This window comes from Manis pentadactyla, chromosome 14 (assembly GCF_030020395.1).
Source record: "Manis pentadactyla isolate mManPen7 chromosome 14, mManPen7.hap1, whole genome shotgun sequence".
NCBI classification, from domain to species: Eukaryota; Metazoa; Chordata; class Mammalia; order Pholidota; family Manidae; genus Manis; species Manis pentadactyla.
In genome coordinates, this window is record NC_080032.1 from 43,822,389 (window position 1) to 43,842,014 (window position 19,626).

General features: G+C 38.3%; 1 protein-coding gene across 11 annotated transcripts in view; it reads left to right on the top strand.

Annotated features, from left to right (window-relative positions):
• The window catches only part of THRB (thyroid hormone receptor beta), a 370,782-nt gene that overhangs the window by 133,351 nt on the left and 217,805 nt on the right, over positions 1-19,626 (top strand). For all 11 annotated transcript variants that reach the window (XM_057491371.1, XM_057491372.1, XM_036886123.2 and 8 more), the window contains one exon: positions 14,885-14,956. The gene's annotated coding sequence lies outside the window, so the exon portion shown is untranslated. The remainder of the gene's footprint in view (positions 1-14,884; positions 14,957-19,626) is intronic.

A 19,626-nucleotide genomic window follows, 5' to 3' on the forward strand; every position in this document is an offset into this window, starting at 1 on the left:
GTTTTTTCCAAGTAAACATGTTACTATCCAATTTGTGACAGCACCTGAAGTTCCTTTAAAACTCTCTGTTTAGAAACTTTACTGAGAGCAGGGTATAAGACTGCCATATTGGAGGTGGTGTACCCATCTATGTTAGCAAGAAATTGTTTTAAAAATTTAACAGAATTGGGCAAGAAATTGAGGTAGCTTTGTTGCCAAAGTCTCAGTATTTACAGTTTGCTACATGGACTCTGTTTATTTGATTTCACTTTATCTAAATTAAGGAATAAAAAAAGCAAACTTCTTAATTGATTAAGTGACTTTCTAGTAAGGTTTTATAGGAGTTTTTCTTTTTTTTTTTTTTTTTTACCATATGGAATTATCTGTCCAATATGTAGAGTCAGAGAAATAAATGATAAAACAGATTAACCTGCCTGTTACAAAATAACTAGAAAGCATGTGAAAATGAAGATGTTTTGTATGTGTGCTGGCGTGCCTGCTAGACTAATTCTGACTGTCCTATGGTCCTATCTGGAACATGGCACCTCCATTCTCTGTACTGCCTTCATTTTCTTTCCAAATAGCTGGAGAGATAACTATTGCTCACTTTTGCCTGTAACCTGCTGGCTGACATTAGCTGCTGAAGGACTGGGGAATTATGCCAAGGGATTTCATAAGTGCATGTGATATTTATGTTACCTGTGTGGGCATTCAGTGTTAAAACCTTTAGTGTTATTTATAAGCTGCAGTTTTAAATTAATCCATACAACCCACATGAAAAAAATATACGAGAAGAAGAGGGTTTTTTCAAAGTTGATCTTCCTTCATGCAAATATATCCGGAGAGCAAGAACCCATGGTTCACTTTTGCTTTGCATAAGATTCACTGGTATGGCCAGTCTTCCTTTTCTGTTAGAAATTTAACTCTTGAAGTTGTTATTATGGAGAAAATGGACGGTTTCCAGCTATTTATTAATCAGTGAATGAACAAACTAGAATTTGTAAAGAAATGCATTATTACATTTTTCATAGTAGTTTTCATTTAGGTAGTTGTAAAAAGCAATCCTTGCCTGTGGAAGAAGTTGGAAAAAGAAAAGAAGAAAGAAGACATTTAATATTCATTCTTGATTTCACTAGCCTGTATTTGTAGCTCCTCTTTACATTTTGGAGTGTTTCTTCCAAATTTGTTTTTTTGCATATGTTATATATATACTATATGCATTAAAAAGGTTGAATTCATATTTCATATGTGTGGTTTTTTCATCCTGCTTTTTTTACATTTTATATTTTATTATGGTTATTTCTCACACTGTGATTTGTATGTACCAGTTTTAATGGCTGGCTGATTACTTTTTAAAAGTATTTCCCCCAGTTTGAAACTTTGAGGCTGCTACTGCTACTGCTACTGATATGAATTACGTAGTACTTCATACTACAAAGGCAAGTATTTCCAGAGACATCTATCCATGTAAACCTTAGTCTGCATTTTGTTCTCCTTGGGAGCATCCATGCTCTCTTGCAGCTAAAGCAGAAATAAAGCTTAGGATCCATTTCCTAGGAAGAAATGACCCATCTCAACCTTGTTAAATTCCTTGTCATTTGTGACCCTTTTTTGCTAAAGGAATGACCAGTCACCCTCACATCCCTCTTTAGCCTACAGCCCTGTCCTCATGAGGACAACATAACCAAATTTGGACCATTGTCCTTGGCCCAAAGCATGCTTTCCTTTCTTTGGGTGCGGAAGATAAGCCAGGATGGCGACTTGCCCAAAAGTGATCCAAGAACTTTTTGCAGGGAAAGTCTTGTTCATGAGGACCTGAGAGAGCACTTTAAAATGCAAGTTTTATTAAGGTGAAATTTGTTCCTGTGTTAGAAAGATAAGGCTTATTTCCACATGCCTGGATGAGTTCCTTCCAACCTGTTCGCTAGCTCTTCTGCCGACACACGATTCCAGTGGCCAGAGAAAGACTTTACACCCCGGGAGGAGAGATAAAGGAAACTTAAGACCATGAAAGCCTTTATCACAGCGATGCACATAGATGCTCACACCATTCTTTTTTGTCCGTTACAGAACCCTTTGTTCCTCTTTCAAAAAGTGTCTTTGTGTTTCTCAGAATGAGCTGGCTCTCTCTCCCCCAGCTGTCGGAAATGCAAGAGACCCTCATGGAAAGCAATAGTGTATAAGGTTCCCTGTGAGATTAGCGGGGAGCTCCCTCCCGTCCCTTAGAAACAGCCCCCACCTGCTCTCCTGTACGCTGAGGGGGCCGACACTGTGCTGGGGCACAGTACGTGTTTGTCATGCAGGTATGGAGCCTCCTGTGGGCACAGAAGTCTGACCCGGCACCTCAGAAGGACCTTTCTCTCCTGGCTCCGCCCTAATTTACAATGTGACTTTGAAAGTATTTCCTAAGGTCTTGTTCTTGTTTTTAATTTGCATTTCCCTGATAAATAACGAGGTTCAGCCCTTTTATATATGCTTGTTTGCACTTGAATATCCTCTCATGTGGAGATATTTAAGTCTTTGGGCCGTTTATGGCATTACCCTGTCTTTTTCATATTGATTTGTAGGAGGTCTGTATATATCTGAATAGGGTTCCATTGTCAGCCATACATATTGTGAATATTATTTTGCACTCTTCATTCTCATAATGGTGAATAGAAATTCCTAACTTTAATTTCTTATTTTTCCTTTATTGCAATTTATGTCCTTTTCTGTTTATTTTGTTTCCTTTTTCCTTTACTGTTAGTGTTCTTCATGTCCTGTTTAAGAAACTGTCCTGTTCACCCTAAAATCATTAATATATTCACCTATTTACCTTTTACATTTAGATCAACAGCCTATCTGGAATTGGCTTTTCTATATCATGTGAAGTTAACCCACCACCACTTATTCAAAACTCTACTCTTCTCTTACTGCAGTGTAGTGTCACCTTCAATGATCAATGATAATGTATGGGTGGGTCTGTTTCTAGACTCTTGTGTCCTTTGATCTATTTGTCCTTGTGTCAGTGGCATTCTATGTTAATTAATGTACATTAATGATACAGTAACTGGTAGTGCTAAATCCTCTCATGTTCTTCAATGTTGTCTTAGCTATTCTGGGCTCATTGCTTTTCCACATACATTTTAGAATTAGTTTACTAGCTTCCTCTAAAAAATGCTCATGTGATTTTGAATCGCTATACTAATTTAGGATTATATTGAATGAAATCCTTTATCACAGCAGTGCACATGAACTATATTGAATTGCTATACTAATTTGAGGAAGAACTGACATCATTACAACATGGATCTTCCAATCTGTGATCACGTACTCCCACCTTCCTCTTTATTTTCAGTAAGGTTATGTACTGTTCTATGTAGAGGGCTTGCAAATCTTTTTTCTTTAGATTTTATTTTTAGATGTTTGATATTTTTTTACTAATATAAATGTTATATTTACTAGATTTTATTTTATTGTTATTGGCATATAGTAATCCAGTTGAATTTTGTATTTGTTTTTATATCCAGTGACCTGGATAAATTCACTTACTAGTTTTAATAACTTCTCTGTAGATTATTTTGGTTTTTCTCATGCATAGTTATGATGTCAGAATAATCATAGTTTTATCTCTTCCTTTTTTTCAGTCTTTTTATTTCTCCCTTAATGCAATGGCTAGGACCTCTCATATAATGTTGAATAGAGATGGTTATAGAAAGTATCCTTGAATTTTTTCTAGTCTAAGAGTGAAGCTTTAAATATTCATCATTAAGTAAGATGTTTGTTATAAACTCTTATCAGATTGTTTCCCTACAATCCTAGCTTGCTGAGTATTTTTCCTGTGAATGAATTTGAACTATATCAAATGCCTTTTTCTGCATCCATTGAGATAATCATATATTTCTGTCCATTTTTCTATTAATAGAATGCTATATTCTGATTGATTTTCCAATATTAAGTCAATGTCCTATTTCTAGAATAAATCCCTCTTGCTCATAATTTGTTTTTCTTTTAAATATGTCTCAGGATACAGTTTGCTAATATTTTGTTTAGTATTTTTCTCCTTAATTCATAAGGGAGATTAGTTTGTAATTTTCTTTCTTGTAATGTTCAGTTAGGGGATCAAGAGTGTGCCAGTTTCATAAAATAACTTTCATATGAGGTAAGACATGATCCCTCTTTTTTTGTATTCTGAACAAACTTTTTAAGATTGGTGTGTTTTTCCCTTAAGTGTTTGTAAAAATTCACCAATAAAGCAGATTAAGACTGGAGAATATTTTGTGAGAAAAATTTTAAGTACAAAGTCAATTTCTTTAATGGATAAGGACTATTCTTTTTTGTTTGTTTTTTTGTGTTTTGTTTTTTAAGTACTTCATATGTTGATCAGACTCTTTTTTTTCTGTAGATATTTATTTTTTATTGAAGGGTAGTTGACACACAGTATTACATTAGTTTCAGGTGTACAACACAGTGATTCAACATTTATATACATGATAATTCTAGCTACCAGCTATCACTATACAAAGTTGTTACAATATTTTGACTATATTCCTTATGCTATACATTACATCCCGGTTACTTATTTATTTTACAATTGGAAGTGTGTACTTTTTTTTTTGTTTGAGAGGGCATCTCTCATATTTATTGATCAAATGGTTGTTAACAACAATAAAATTCTGTATAGGGGAGTCAATGCTCAATGCACAATCATTAATCCACCCCAAGCCTAATTTTCGTCAGTCTCCAATCTTCTGAAGCATAACGAACAAGTTCTTACATGGAGAACAAATTCTTACATAGTGAATAAGTTACATGGTGAACAGTACAAGGGCAGTCATCACAGAAACTTTTGGTTTTGCTCATGCATTATGAACTATAAACAATCAGTTCAAATATGAATATTCATTTGATTTTTATACTTGATTTATATGTGGATACCACATTTCTCTCTTTATTATTATTATTTTTAATAAAATGCTGAAGTGGTAGGTAGATACAAGATAAAGGTACCAAGGTAGAAAACATAGTTTAGTGTTGTAAGAGAGCACATGTAGATGATCAGGTGTGTGCCTGTAGACTATGTGTTAATCCAAGCTAGACAAGGGCAATAAAACATCCACGGATGCAGAAGATTTCTCTCAGAACAGGGGGGGTGAGGTGCTAAGCGTCACCTCTGTTGATCCCCAGTTTCTCACCTGATGGCCCCCCTGCGACTGTGCCTGTCTTAGGTTGTTCCTCCCTTGAGGAATCTTACCCGTCTCTGGCTAACCAGTCATCTTCTGGGGCCAAGCAGGGAAATGTAAAGTTGGTAAGTGAGAGAGAAGCCTTATTGTTTGAAAAGGTTAACTTTTTACTTCTTTGCATATTTTGCCCTGTGGCTTCTATGCCCAGCATTTGTCTTGAGGTATCTTTACCACTTGGAAGAATTATGATACTCGGTAAATTCGACATGAGGCACGAATTCTATTTAAGGGTTGTAATAAGGAAGGAAGAAGAAAAGCTATAGAAGTAGCAGGCAGAAGAAAACTTGGGAAGATTGATTATTTCTTTGACATATCTTCTTGTAGAGTAACTTCAGCATGTATAGGTTTTAAACTACTAATTAAATTGTGCACACACATTAACATAATAGGAGTACAGTTACATAACCAAAGCAGACCTATAATTACCAGCCATCTCCAGTGAAACCAAGAAAACCAGTTAGGCACCTGAGGCATTTGTGAAAACTTATCTATGATATAGTGGATATTGGATAAGGACTATTCTTATTTCTATTTTTTTCTTCCTGTTCTAGTAAACTTTTTAATGGTTTATCCACTTCATCAACATTTTCAAAAATTGACCAAATGTTCATATATCCTCTTAGCTTTTTAATATCTGTAGAATCTATATTGATTTCTCTTTTTCATTCCATGTCTGTTACTTTGTGCCTCTTCTTTTTTCCTTATTAATCTGGTTATAGGCTTATTGATTTTTATTAGCATTTTCAAAGAAGAAATTTTTAGCTTGGGTTATTTTTTCTATTGCATCTGTGTTTTCCACATCATTACTTTCTAATTATTATTTTCTTCTTTCTACATTTGTTATTAATTTGGTATTACTTTCATGACTTCTTTAGATAGATCTTAAGTCATTGATTTTCAGGCTATCTTCTTTTCTAATAGATGTATTTAAGTGTACAAACTTCCCTCCAATAACACTTTCAGCTGCATGTCACATTTTGATATGTCATATTTTCTTCATATTTCAGCTCTTAGTATTGTCTAATTTTCATTGTGCTTTGACTTTAACCCATGGGATAATTAGAAGTATATTGCTTAATGTCAATCATTTGTGTATTTTTTAGTTATTGTTTATTATTGATATTAGTTTAATTCCACTATGTCTACAGAAAATATGCCTATATGATTTGACACTTTCCCAAATTATTTTGGGGCATGGCAAATTTTGGCATATGTTCACTGTGCACTCTATATATTCTGTAGAAGTTGGCTGCAATGTTCTAAGTAGAATAAGTCAAATTTATTTATCATATTATCCAGATCTATATCCTAAGTCACTTTAAAAAGAACATTCTACCAGTTACTGAGAGGTACACTGAAATCTCCCACATAGATACTGGATTTGCTTGCTTCATTTTTAAATTCTGGCAATATTGGCTTTATATATTTTGAGACTTTGTTATCAGGTACATTCAGATTAAGAATTGTTATGTCTTTCTATGGGTTGATTGTTTAATCATTATGAAATATCTCTTTTTATCTCTAGTGCAATATATTATTTTTACATTTTTTTGGTGCCTACTCTAGAAATAGCAAGTTGTATCACTAATTTATTAGCATGTAATATGCATTGTGACCTGGACTACTTTCCAGAAAATGCAAGGGGCTTAGAACATTTTAATTCCATTTACCACTCCAACCTTCTGTGTAAATTCCTTATATTTCAAATTTACATGCATCTTAAAACTACAAGGCATCAGAATTATTGTTTTAAGTAATTAATATTCATTTAGATTTGCTGTATATTTACCGTTTTGGATATACATCATCGTTTCCTGTATTTCCAAGCTCCCATCTGTATCTTTTTCCTTCTGCCTGAAGTATGCTTTTTAATATCCTTTTAGTGCTGGTCTGCTAGCAGAAAGTTCTTTTAGGATTGCTTGTCTGCCGAAGTCTATTTCATCTTCATTCTTAAACAGCTTTATTAAGGTCTAGTTAGTATAAATAAACCGAGTGTATTAAAAATACAGAATTTGGTGAGTTTTGACATATGTCTATGCTGTTAAAACATCACCACAATCAATATAATGAACATATCCACTGCCCCCAAAAGTTTCTTTATGCCCATTTTGTTTCTCCAAATTCAGAGCATGACTTTGCAGGCACATAGAACAAACCCATCTTTTCCTGGGCCTTTGCACTGGCTTCAGCATGAAAGTAAACAAGTATCTTCCAATACCCTGAGGCAACACAGTAATCACCATAGCATTGAACTACTAATATCATGTTTATATGTACCAGGCACTGTTCTAAGTACTTTATTATACATTTTAATATTTGATTTATTCAGTTGAATCCTCGTCAGGACTCTCTGCAGTGGGTATTACTTTTGAGCCCATTGTTCAACTGAGGAATGGGAGGTGAGGGCTGGAGCTCCCTAAAAGTACGCCTCAGTGCAGGATCATACACGTGCACCTTCGGCCTGGTGGAAGTGCTGTACCCGGAGATTCACCAGTGTCTCAACATTAAACACAGATACATTAGTTTCAGTCCCGTTGTCTTATTTTTATTTTGGAAAATCTGGAAAATATAGGGAAGTATACAGGATACAGTTTAAATCACCATTAACCCAGCCACCCCAAAATGACCACTGTTACATGTGTTACAGATTAAAACATACTTTTTGTATGTATATTAATTGTATATCCTTTGAGCCTTTTGCCATCATAGATAATACCACATGAATATCTTTGTCACTGAAGCTTTGTTTAAAGCCATAATCACTTATTTAAGATAAATTCTGAGAAGTAGAAATGCTGAATAAAAGAATGACAAAAACGTGAGCTTTTGGTGTGTCACTAGCGTTTTACTAGTTGGCAGGCAGGGTGGGGGAAGGGCACACAGTAAGAGGACGCATGTCAGGGAAGTCACATGTAAGAAAGAATATTCCAGTAGCAGGCTACTAGCAAGAAAGCCATCACAGGATCTCTGACATAATGATTCCGTGGTATCTGTTTCTTTTGTTCCTTTTAGAAAAAGAAAATGGATTTTCATTTTTTTAAGTAAATAGCTCTCTTTTGGTAGATAGCATTGAATTTGGACATATATAGCCTTTTATTGTTTGTTGTTCTTCCTGTTATTGTGTTGCTCCAAGTCCAATTGTGTTCACTAGGTGAAAAGAATCATTATGAAGTCCGTTCTGCTGTCTAATCTGGACTAACATCCTCAACGGCCAGACAGCTATTGCTCCTTCACAGGTAGCGGTTTCCCTACCAGGCTTTGTCTCGAGATCCTCCTGGGGTGGTTCTCTGGAGTGATGAATGCCACCTTTGTTTAAATGGGTAGGAGGGAGAATAATCTAATTCTACCGAAGAAAGAAGTCAGTAAACTGATCCGCTGTTTCCATTGCTTTTGGAAAAAGAACACTAAATGACAGCAGAGTTGAATAGCATGATACTTGCACGGTATAAATTACCCGGTGGAAGAGATGCGTTGAGGGGAGTGCGGGTTTGATCTCTGCCTTTCAGTTTTCAGTCATTGTGACCAAGTACAAAAGTTGGCTCAGCAAACCTTGGCTTTATCTAGGATACCAGGGAGAGAGCCAAGAGGTTTTTTTTTCCACTGCTAAATTGCTCAGGATTGTGTGGATATGTTTACATTGGTGAATAAAATCAGAGTACTGTCATCATTTTGCTACAGTAGTGTTTTTCAAACAGTGGGCTGGACTTTTTTAGTGGGTAATGAAATCAATTTAGAAGGCCATTTCTAAAGTTTCTGTAGGGATATAGTGTATAAAATAGAGTAGACTAGAAAAGAATTGAATGAAATATAATAGCCAAGTTGACCACATGAGGAAGGATATTATTTTATGGAACTTGTGTTTTAATGAGATACACATACACATATCATTATATATGTACACGTGTTACAGATTAAAGCATACATTTTGTTGTACATCCTGGTCAAATAACTACTGTTAGAAATTTCTTCCATTAGAGGTGGGCTGTTGTTCTTTTTCCATTTCTCTGAGAATATTTTTGTATATAAACAATTTTCCAAAAGTTGTTTTTTCTGGAATTGAGCGGCTCTAATGTTGGAGTTTGGGGTTGAGGTAAGCAGCAAAAGCCTCCATATTGATATGGACAGCAATTACCTTCTTGCTGATCAAAATTCCTAGTAGAAAAAACTTTGGTGAATCTGAAACTGTCTTTATCATGGTCCTATATAGAAACAACTCTGATAATTGCATCTCTTCTCATATGTCAGATGAACAACACACCAAGGTTAGAAAGCCACCATAGTGACATTCAAATGCCAACCCGAGGTCACCATACTTTGACACAGGACTCATGTTAATACTGTATTCCTACTTGCCAGTGACTGGAATTAAAAATTTATTGAACAAGTCACTAGTTGATTGTGATGATATGTGTTGATTTTAAAACTTTACTATGATAATTCAATAATAGAATAAGTTTTCATGTATGCAAAGTTTCTTTCCCCCCCCCCAGTTCAGCTTCATTCACATCTCTGTAAATTGCTTTGAGCTAATATTAAGTGGATTCGTGAACTTGGATTAGATCTAGCTGGTGGCCCAATTGTTTATAAGTAAGTTTCCCATCGGTGAGAAATATGCATACAGATACACACATACAGATCATATCAGTATATGATACATTCATTGGTATTTCATTCTTATGAAACTAAAGAGCAGTAAATAAAAACAGTTGCTCTAGAAAAAGGCAGTGGCCATCTGGGGTGCTATTTGAGGATTTGGCAATTGTGTGTGGGCTCAGATGTAACGAAATGTTGCATCTAATTAGTAATATCAGGGATGAACAGGGGAGGAGAACAGTGGTGATATATGTGCCATGTGTTTATTTTGGAACTTTTCAATTTAATATATCTTTATGGTATCCTGGAAATGTGAGTTGCTTCCTCCATTTTATAGAAAGAAGGAAAGGAATAGTAGGTGGATGTAGCTCAGAGTTAAACCTTTTAGTATCTCTTACTTTTGCTGGATTTCCATTCACATCCATCTATTTATTTAGAGAGTGCCTCATAAATGTTTGTCTTTTTAAGTTTTTCCTTCCCATTGGCACTGTTACATTTTTTTATCCCATTTGAATTACTATAGGAGCTTTCTAGATCGTTTCTCTGCTTCCCGTGCTTACAGGTTTTGATAGGGTCATGAGCTCCACTGAATGCCACATAAAGCTACATACAATCTCTCAGAAAACTGAATACTTATACCAACTCCCACCAATGTATTGCGGGGAGGAGGGTTGTAGATTCCTTGAGGTCTGCACTTAATTGCAAGCCCCTCATCTAGCTGTGTTCCTCCAATCTATCCCTCAAATTTCTATCAGAGTAATATTCATAACACACAATATGAATCATATTACTCTCTGCTCAGAGCTGTTTCACTTCCGGTTGCCTTCAGAACAGAGTCCAGTCCGCTTGGATTGGAATCCAAAATTTGCCAAGCTCACACTGCTGCATTGCTTTGTCTCCACGCCTGTACCCTCCTCCTAAATACATAGCCTTCTAAGCCCAACTAGAACGCTTGCTTGCTATTCCCCCCAATATTTCCTGCACTTTGCCCACACTTGCTTCTACAGGAACATCCTTCCCCTCACCTTGCACCTGTTAGGCCCTTTCTAACCTTCGAGCCCAGCGTCTGCTCTGACTCCATTATTTCTGTGGACGTGGCCCTCGGCTTTTCGCGGCGTCTTGCCCGTCAGGTGGTGTACTGGCCAGCTTGCCCTCTGACCCCCTCCTTGTCCTCCTGTTCCATGGCTGCTAGGCTGCCCCCTGAGGGTTGTGCTGCCCAGGTTCCTGAGCCAATTGGCTCCCATCTGGGCTCAGCCACTGAACAGCCCTAGAGGGGTAATGGAGACTGAACGAGGGAGAAGCCAGGGTGTTTCTTCCCCACACTGCCTCAGAGAGTGTCTCTGATGGCAGCTCTGACTCCTCTAGGGCTGAGCTCCCACGGGAGAGGCCCTCGGAGCTTTCTGCTTCTGCTGGGTGACTCTGGCCCCCGAGTTCCAGTGTCAGCACTTCCGTCCCTTGTCCCTATGGCTCAGGGATATCCTGCAGTTACTGAGTTCCCGGATGCCACATTCCTCTGTTTGCCTTCACATCTTCACCTTCACCTGTGTGATCAATGTCTACAATACAGTCCTTCTGTTTACATACTTAGACCAGTTTATATTTTCCTGGTTGAACCTTGACTAATACGGCAGACATTTGGTAGATATCTGCTGCATTTTATTACCTAATTTTAAACCATCTTCTATGTGGGCCTCTTTTTTACTGAGTAAAGAGTAAGTTCCATATCAGTTACCTATTGCACAATTAGCATTACATGGGGTTACCTTGGGTAGTTACAAATTGCCTCAAAACCCAAGGGTTTGAAATAATTGGTATTTATAAGTCCAAGAATCTGAGGGTGGGCTGAGTGTTTCTTCCACTTCAAGCTGGGCCCACTCTTGTGTCTGTGGTCAGCTGCTGGTCAGCAGGAGGCGCTGCTCGCCCTGCCAGGGGTCTCTCCTGTGCTCCCTCTGAGGCTTGGCTGGCCTAGGCTGGTCTAGATTGGCCTTGGCAAAGGCAATTGAGGTGAGTCAACTCTGCTCCGTATTCGTCAATCAGGACAGGCTAGCCCAGACACGTCCTCATGGCAATCACAGAGAGCAAGGGAACACACAGAAGCATAGCAAGAACTTTTTCAAACTTCTACAGGCAGTATGCCTGCTAATATTTCATTGACCAAAGCAAGTCACATGACCAAAAACAGAATCAAAGGGAACAGGAAAAGAGATTGAACCTCTTTAGTGAGAGGAACTGCAAAGTCACATGACAAAAGGGCAAGCCTCGGGGGTGAAGAATGTAGACCATTAATGCAATACAATCAGGCGGTCTCCGGCTCCATAGATTTGATGAAGCCTGGGAATAAAAAAGAGATGATAGATAGATAGATAGATAGATAGACAGGGATAGATGACATTAATTTTTTGCCACAATATTAACACTTTTACAATGAAACTTTGTGATAAAATGCACATTATGCATTTGCTAGTTTGTTCTGTACATAGTTACTGACTGAAACAAAATAGACCAAGTCAAGAACCGTTTATAAATAACATATTAATAAACCAAGTTAAAAAGGACTTTATTTATCCTTTAACCTTCAATTTCCATTAATTGGGCACAGTCATGGGAAATTGTGCCAGCCTCACCTCAGGTCAGATGGCTTAACAAAATGAACTGTTTCATGCCCAGAAATAAATGTATTCCAAATAAAAATATGAATCAGTTACAAAACAGATTCTTTTGAAAGTACAAAATAACCACACTGTTAATATATTTGTGCCCCAATTAAAAATGGATAAAGAACACACATTCTGGGCTAAAGTTATCCAGGGGAGTGATTCTCATTTTTGCTTTGAATCTTGTGTAAACAAAGTGGGCCGCCTCGCCTTCATTGAGCCATGAACAAATTCATAGCTCCTTGTTTTCTCAAGAGAAGAATTAAAAATGGGTATATTTAAGTTGGAAGGCTCTGGGGCTTGACCTTGCTACTTTAAATTTCCTTCATCACGAGGAAATCACTTTGAATTTGTCTACTTGGAGTACTCTCATTTGATTTATTCTTGGTTTGAGGCTCATCATGAAAGAGCTGCTGTCTGTTTGTATTATAGCAAACTTTGGAAGCTACCTCAGTGACACTGTTTTTTCAATTTTCCTCTCTGTAGTTTTATCTTTAAAACCTGTGCCTGTTCTCAGTAATTCAGAACAAGGCCCCGTGACAGCTTACAGCCTGAAAGAGATTCCTGGATAGCCTCCTCTGCACTGTTTGATTTTGGACAAATGTTTAAATCTTTTCTCTGCTTTTCCTTTCCTCATCATTAATAACCTCAGAAGTGGGGTTATTAAGAATACCTACCTCCTATGATCATTGTGAGGATGAAATTAAGTGAAATTAGGTGAAAGAATTAGCGTAACTCAGCCTGCAAAATATTCTTAATACGTGTTATATATAATATAAAAATGCTTATTATTATTATTAATCATTATGTGAACATTTTCACTGAGTCATTGACCTAGGTATTAGGTCAAGGGTAGTGGTATATATTTACTGGTATTTGCCATAAAGCCACAACAACAGTTATAAACATAAGCTGCTTCTTGGCTATATCAGGTTTTTTTTTGAGGATGCTTTTAGAATCTGCTTCTTAAAAATGTCTTGATCCACAGCTTCATCCTATCAGAGTTTCTGGTTGTCTAGCAAACAGCCAGCTGATATTGATGGCTTGGGACTTGAAAACTTATGATAGTGGAGCAGTGAGGATACTTTGAAGAAAATTGGTAAATACAACTCCAAAGCCTTCCTTGGTGTTGTTTTAAAAGGAAGGACGATTAATACTAAGCATTCTTAACAACTATTTTTTTGCCTTTCAACACATTGAGTGTCCATTCTGCAAGGAGTCATAGTAAAGAGCCACTGTTAAAACAAGACAAGGCAGCATCTTGAGAAGCTCAGAGCTAGCTGAGTTGCAGAAAGAATTCACACATACACCCATACACATGCACACCCACATGTAACTAACAATCACTTTAATGATATAAGTGGTTTTATGGTGCCATAAACATTGGGTGTTGGGTGAAAGACAAAGACTGAGCATATATTTATTCAGTGTGGCAGTTAAAGGGAATGAGCTGGTACAGATCAACAGGGCAAGCTCTCACATAAACACTGTTATCAAAAGTGTAGAAAGATACACATGCAAATGTTTAGTGTCCTGGAGACATATCATATGCAAATGTAAAGAAAAATAAAATAGACTGAGAAGTACAAACAAATTTGTGGTCTAGCCTTGGAGTAGGGTTGTCAAAGAACTGATACCTATGCTTTACTTTTTTTTAATTAAAAAGGAAACCAGAGCAGATATGACAAAATGTTATCAATGGTTCATTCGGGGTAGCGGCAACCCAGACATTTGTTCAACTAACTTCTGCTTCACTATGATTTCTAAGTTCCCCACAAAAACAAAAATTGCACGACACAGTTATCTGAAAAGCAGCTTTCTAGCTTGTCGGGCGCACAGACACTTGGAGACATCATCCGCTGTGTGAGCTGATGCCACAGCCTGCTGGGCCGCCCCTTCCATCTGCTTACACGTGTGGGAAGTGTGGCCAATGCGATCACACGTAATGCAGTCTATGCAGCCCCACAGCGTCATGCTCAGATGCTTGCCCTGAAGAATGACCTGTCTTCTTACCACAGGGCATGGTTGCAGCATTTACTCATTAAGACCTATACCCCATACCCTCTTTAGCACAAACTGTTTAAGTTGTTTAAGATTCACGTTTGCCTTTTAGTCATCATCTTCCCAGGCTGGGACTCCAAATCCCCTGAGTACAGTCCACAGGAGAGTAGGTCTTTGTGCTCCACAAACCTTGTCTCATGCCTATAATGTGCAATCCCAGTTCTTGTGGTGAGGTTCCTTTCTCTGAAACCATCTCTCCTTTGGAATGAAATTTTATCTAAGTCTATTTGCGTTTATTCAAAATCAGAGACAGCTCTGAAACCAGAGCCTATTTAAACATACAAAGAAGAGCAGTTGCAGATTAAGCAAGTGTTGGGGGACTTAAAAAAATAAAAAAACACTTCTATTTATCTTCTTTTGTTTCCTTTTTTCCAGATTTGTGGCTTCCTTCCCACCGGCGGTCCTGCGTGGGTGCCAAGTTCCACACGTAACTTAATGGATCAGAAGGTCAGCTGTCAGCCTTGACTGGGCTGTGTGCACACTCATGATCTTACGATTAATTGTCACTGTTAGTGTTATGGCATTATTTTCTAATTGTGGCATTGCTGCTGTTGTAGTTTGATAGTTTTAAACCCTGGAGGTATTCAGAGAAATATGAAAACACAAAATGGTCTGGGAAAACATAAGGGAGAAAAGGATTAGTACAAATTCACTTGGGGGAAGACAAGTAATGATGACACAGTGACAGAAAGGAGCCCATATTTCATTTGTTATATGGAAAAATTGTGCTCTGTAAAGATTGAGAAGTCTCCTCCTGCCTTTCTTTTCCTGAGGGCGAAGACAGACAACAAGGCTTAGCATTTCCTGACTGTGCGTAAGCACCTGGGCTGTGAGAAGCCCTTTCTCCACTGACCGGCCCTCTGTAGTCTCGCTCCAGTCTCCAGATGTTTGGTAATCTCAAGCTGCCTGTTGGGAAGGCGAGGTTATAATTTGGAACCTAGTTTGTTTACATGATTGTAACTACAGTTTCAGTTTGTCTCTGCAGTTAAGGCTGTGTCAGCACTTTCCTTTCTGTATTTATTATTTTTAGCAGTTTAAAAGCTAGTGGTGGAAAATGGTTTTCAGGCTGTCAGGTGACATTCCGGCTGGGCCAGGTTCTGCCGGAGTCTATAGAAAGGCTTGCTGCTGTGGAAGTCACGTCTTTTGAATGCTATCTTTGTGCTTCCCCCTGCCCAGGGCCCCCGGCCTATTGTCTGAGTGCCTCGGTTGAGGTGGCGCTATCTGATTTGACCAGTGCTAATATTACAGCTCTTAGTGCCCAGGCTCTCCCTGGGGGCCCCGTCTGGCAGCCTCTGTCTCCCAGCGTGGCCTCAGGGGGACCAGCTAGCTGCAGCTCTCATATCAGAAAACACTATTTGTAATTTGTAGAATGTTCTAGGGAAAGAGATGAGTAAGGATTGTTTAGACCTGCAGTCCTCTAACAATTTTTTTTTTACAAAGAACCCTTTCCTCCAATGAAATCTTCCAGTGAACCCCAATTTGTAAGGCCTGGGAAAGCAAAGCTGTTCTGTTTGAAGGTGAGAAGGGTTTCTGCAATCCGCCTCTTCGCCCACCCCCCAGGAAACCTAGACCCCTCAGAATACTTGCCACCATTCTCACAAGGCTAGCCCCTCGGCATACAGACAAGAAAACTAACAGGTGACGTTTATAGATGCTTAAAACATGAGGCATTAGACTCTAAAGAATACACACGGTATTCATCCATTTTTATATAGTTCTAGAAAAGGCACCACTAATTTATGGTGACAGGAATCCAAACAGGGGTTACCTAAATGGGAAGGGGTGTTGACTGGGAAGGCACACAGGGCATGTTCTGGGGTGACGGGAATGTCTCTCTTTAGGAAGTGTGGCCTACATGGCATTTGCCAAAACTCATCTGTGCTTTTTAGTGTATATAAATTATACTTCCATTATCAAATAAAAACAAAGAGGGAAAATAAAACCAAAAAATAAATTAATTAAGCATTCAGTGAATGAAAATATTGATGAATTTCCTTAAAGGTACCTGGATGATTTATGGAGTGAGGTCTAAGATCATTATGCAAAGTTTCAGAAAATAGGAGACCTTGCTGATCTTCCAACACTAGCTCTGTTCAATAATCACCAAAACCAAGGAAAAAAAAAAGTTCTCAGTGAATTCCAAACAACCACTAAATTCCTTCTATGGACTTCTAGCCCGTCATGCATCTAATCGGTGGCACAGTGGAGTTCTGGGAGTGGAAATCCCAAGGACATTACTTGATTCATGTTTTACTTTGAGATGTACCTTTGATAATTCCTGGGAACCTCTTCGTAAGGTTTTAATCCTTTGCTCCCTCACCTGAATGCTTTCTCATGACCTCTAAAATGCAAGATTCCTTCCTGTATATCTTACAGAGTGGAAGTCCTGGTGACTGAGGTTGGAATTCAGGCCTCAAGTGACACCTGTAGAGCAGGCTCGTCCTGGATTTAGTCTTTCTGCTGCAGCAGGTCTCAAGCGCTCTCAAACCACTGGCCCTGCTCCTATTTTTGACCCTTTAAAAAATATTTTTCTCCCCCTGAAATGCTTTGAGCCAACTCTATTTAAATTTTTCTATTTGCGTTGTTTCAGTAGTCCAGCAATAACACAAAAGGTCATCATTTCAGTTGAAACACAGCTAAGGACCTAAGCCAGAGCAGACAGGACCTGGTGGTCAACTCCTGATGGAGCCTGATGAGAAGACAGGGCTGGGAAGAGCAAGGAAAATGTTTTGGAAAAGGAAATGATGACAGTGTCCGGAAATGGTAAGAGTGGGTCACAGGAAGCCTGAGCAGAAAGGAGTGGAAGAAACTCAAATGTCCCAGACTTTGTTGGGCTGTGTTACTTTTCTTCAGAAAGGCCGCACTCTGCTACTTGAGTGATTCCCAACAAAGGGCCCAGGCCTGTTTAACTCGCAAGATGGATCCACATGAACAAAACCTGAGTTCACTAAGGAAGCCATGGCAAAACTGATCCACCCGTAAACAGTATTTTAAATAACTAGGACATTTTTTAACCCACACATACTGTGCTGTGCTTGTACATACACACAGAGATTTCCTAATCGAATCAAATTTAATTGAGCAAGACTTTTATCCAACCAATTTAGTTTAATGTGCATAAGACCAGAAGTGCAATAATGCAATGTAAGAGTTTGAGCAGAATTTGCCGTTTTGCAATTCTGGGCCCATTTGAAAGAAAATGTTTCTTCAAGTCATCAACATATCCAAATGTAAGGTACCAAGTCAGAAGTTGTGTGTCTTCTCCATTCCAGTAACTTGGGGCAAGTGATTCCCCTGGAGCCAAAGTTCTTGAAATCTATGCATGTATCACATAGGTGTTTATCTATGCATCATGTGGCTTAAGGAAAATGTAATGCGTATACTCAGATTCTAGTCATTCATGAGAATGAGGGTGAAATGCCAATAACTGAGGTCCAATCTATTGATATTTTTTCCCATTGACTCTTAAAAATCCCATTGACTCTTAAAAATAAGCTACTTATAAGGGCTGTTATCAAGTGGGAAAATATCCTGATTTGAGTTTTATTGCCTCTTCCTTCCTTCAACTATTTTTCCTGTTGGTGTCATCAGGCTAATAACAATTAAAAAGCATTTAATGTGCATATTATTATTAGTTTGTTTCCAGACAGAAAAAATGAGGATAAAATGGTCAGGAGCAAAATATGGCATTGCCACCAAAGGCAGGACTGAGCTTGAACTCTTTCTCACTGTAAGCCGCTGTCTTCAGAAGAGAAACAATGAATTGAAACTAATTACCATATTACATTGGCTGGATTGGAGAAATAGCTAACTTTGTGACTAGAACAAACTACTATTTGGGGCCCACACATAACAGTGACAAACACAGAAAGAAACCTTTTTCTCTCCAGAGCAGGGAGGATGGTTCTATGACCATCAGGAACTCAGGTGCCTTCTATCTTTTTGTATTTCTATTCTTAGCATATGACTTTATCCTCAAAGTTACCTCTTGGTTCAAGATGGCTGCTGGAGCTCTAGCCCTCACATGTAAATTCTTGGCAACAGGAAAAATGGGAAGGGGTGGGTAAAAGGCACCCGTTATGAGGTACGTCTTTCCTCTTTAGGAGGCCTTCCCAGAATTCCCATCCACAACTTCTTCTTACAATCTCCTCCATCAACTCTTAGTTGTAAGAGAAGTGGAAAATGTGGCTGGATATTTTGTAATCCAGGAGTAAAGTGAGATTTGGTTATAAAGAAATATCAAGGAGGCACCAGCAGACAGGATCGCAATTCAGAATTAAACAGCTATTAGAGGCTTTTCAATTTTGAGAGGAATGACAGGTAGTGCTTTATGGGAACTGGTCTTATAGCCAACTGATGAACATGGCCTCAAACGATGACATCTAAAAGGAGGAGCCATAAAAAGCAGCTTTGAGGACTCCAGTTTGTGGTGATGAGCTTTGTATTAATGAGGTAGCACTGGGGATGGGAGAGTAGAGATGAATGTGAGAAACTGTGAAGAATGAATTGAATAAGAAAAAGTGCTCATTAATTAGCTGTGCTGTTCAAAATACATTTCAGCAAACACACACACATATTTGTGGGGGGTGTGTACATGTATAAACACACTATATATGTGTATGTCTGTCTTTGTACATGTCGTGATATGCATATCATGAGTGGCAATCCAGGAAGGACATTTCACTAAACTTCTAAGAAAAAAGATCTGGATAAACAAAAATGCTGCATGGTGTTTTTCTGTACAGAAAATTGGATGAGAATCTAGTGATGCAGCCCTTTGGCAGTAGACAAATAATACATAAATAAATGTGTGCATGCATACACACAACCAAATAGCCTAACATTTTTCTAGGGCTCCCTACCACCAACAGCAGTGGTTTCCAAGTGGCATCCGTAAAAGAAGAAAAAAGGTAAGCTTATCTTGATTTTCTGATTTTAAGCCCTCTGATCACATTTTGTAAAGCTAACATGAGTCCTGTTTTTCCACCACCAAATGTTGGAGAGGGCCAGGTTCGGTTGGGCACTGGCTGCTTACTACTCCAGCTGTCTTCTCAGAAAGCCTGCAGAGACAAGTGCTGTAATTTCTGCTGTAACGTCCTGGACAAAGACTCTCATTA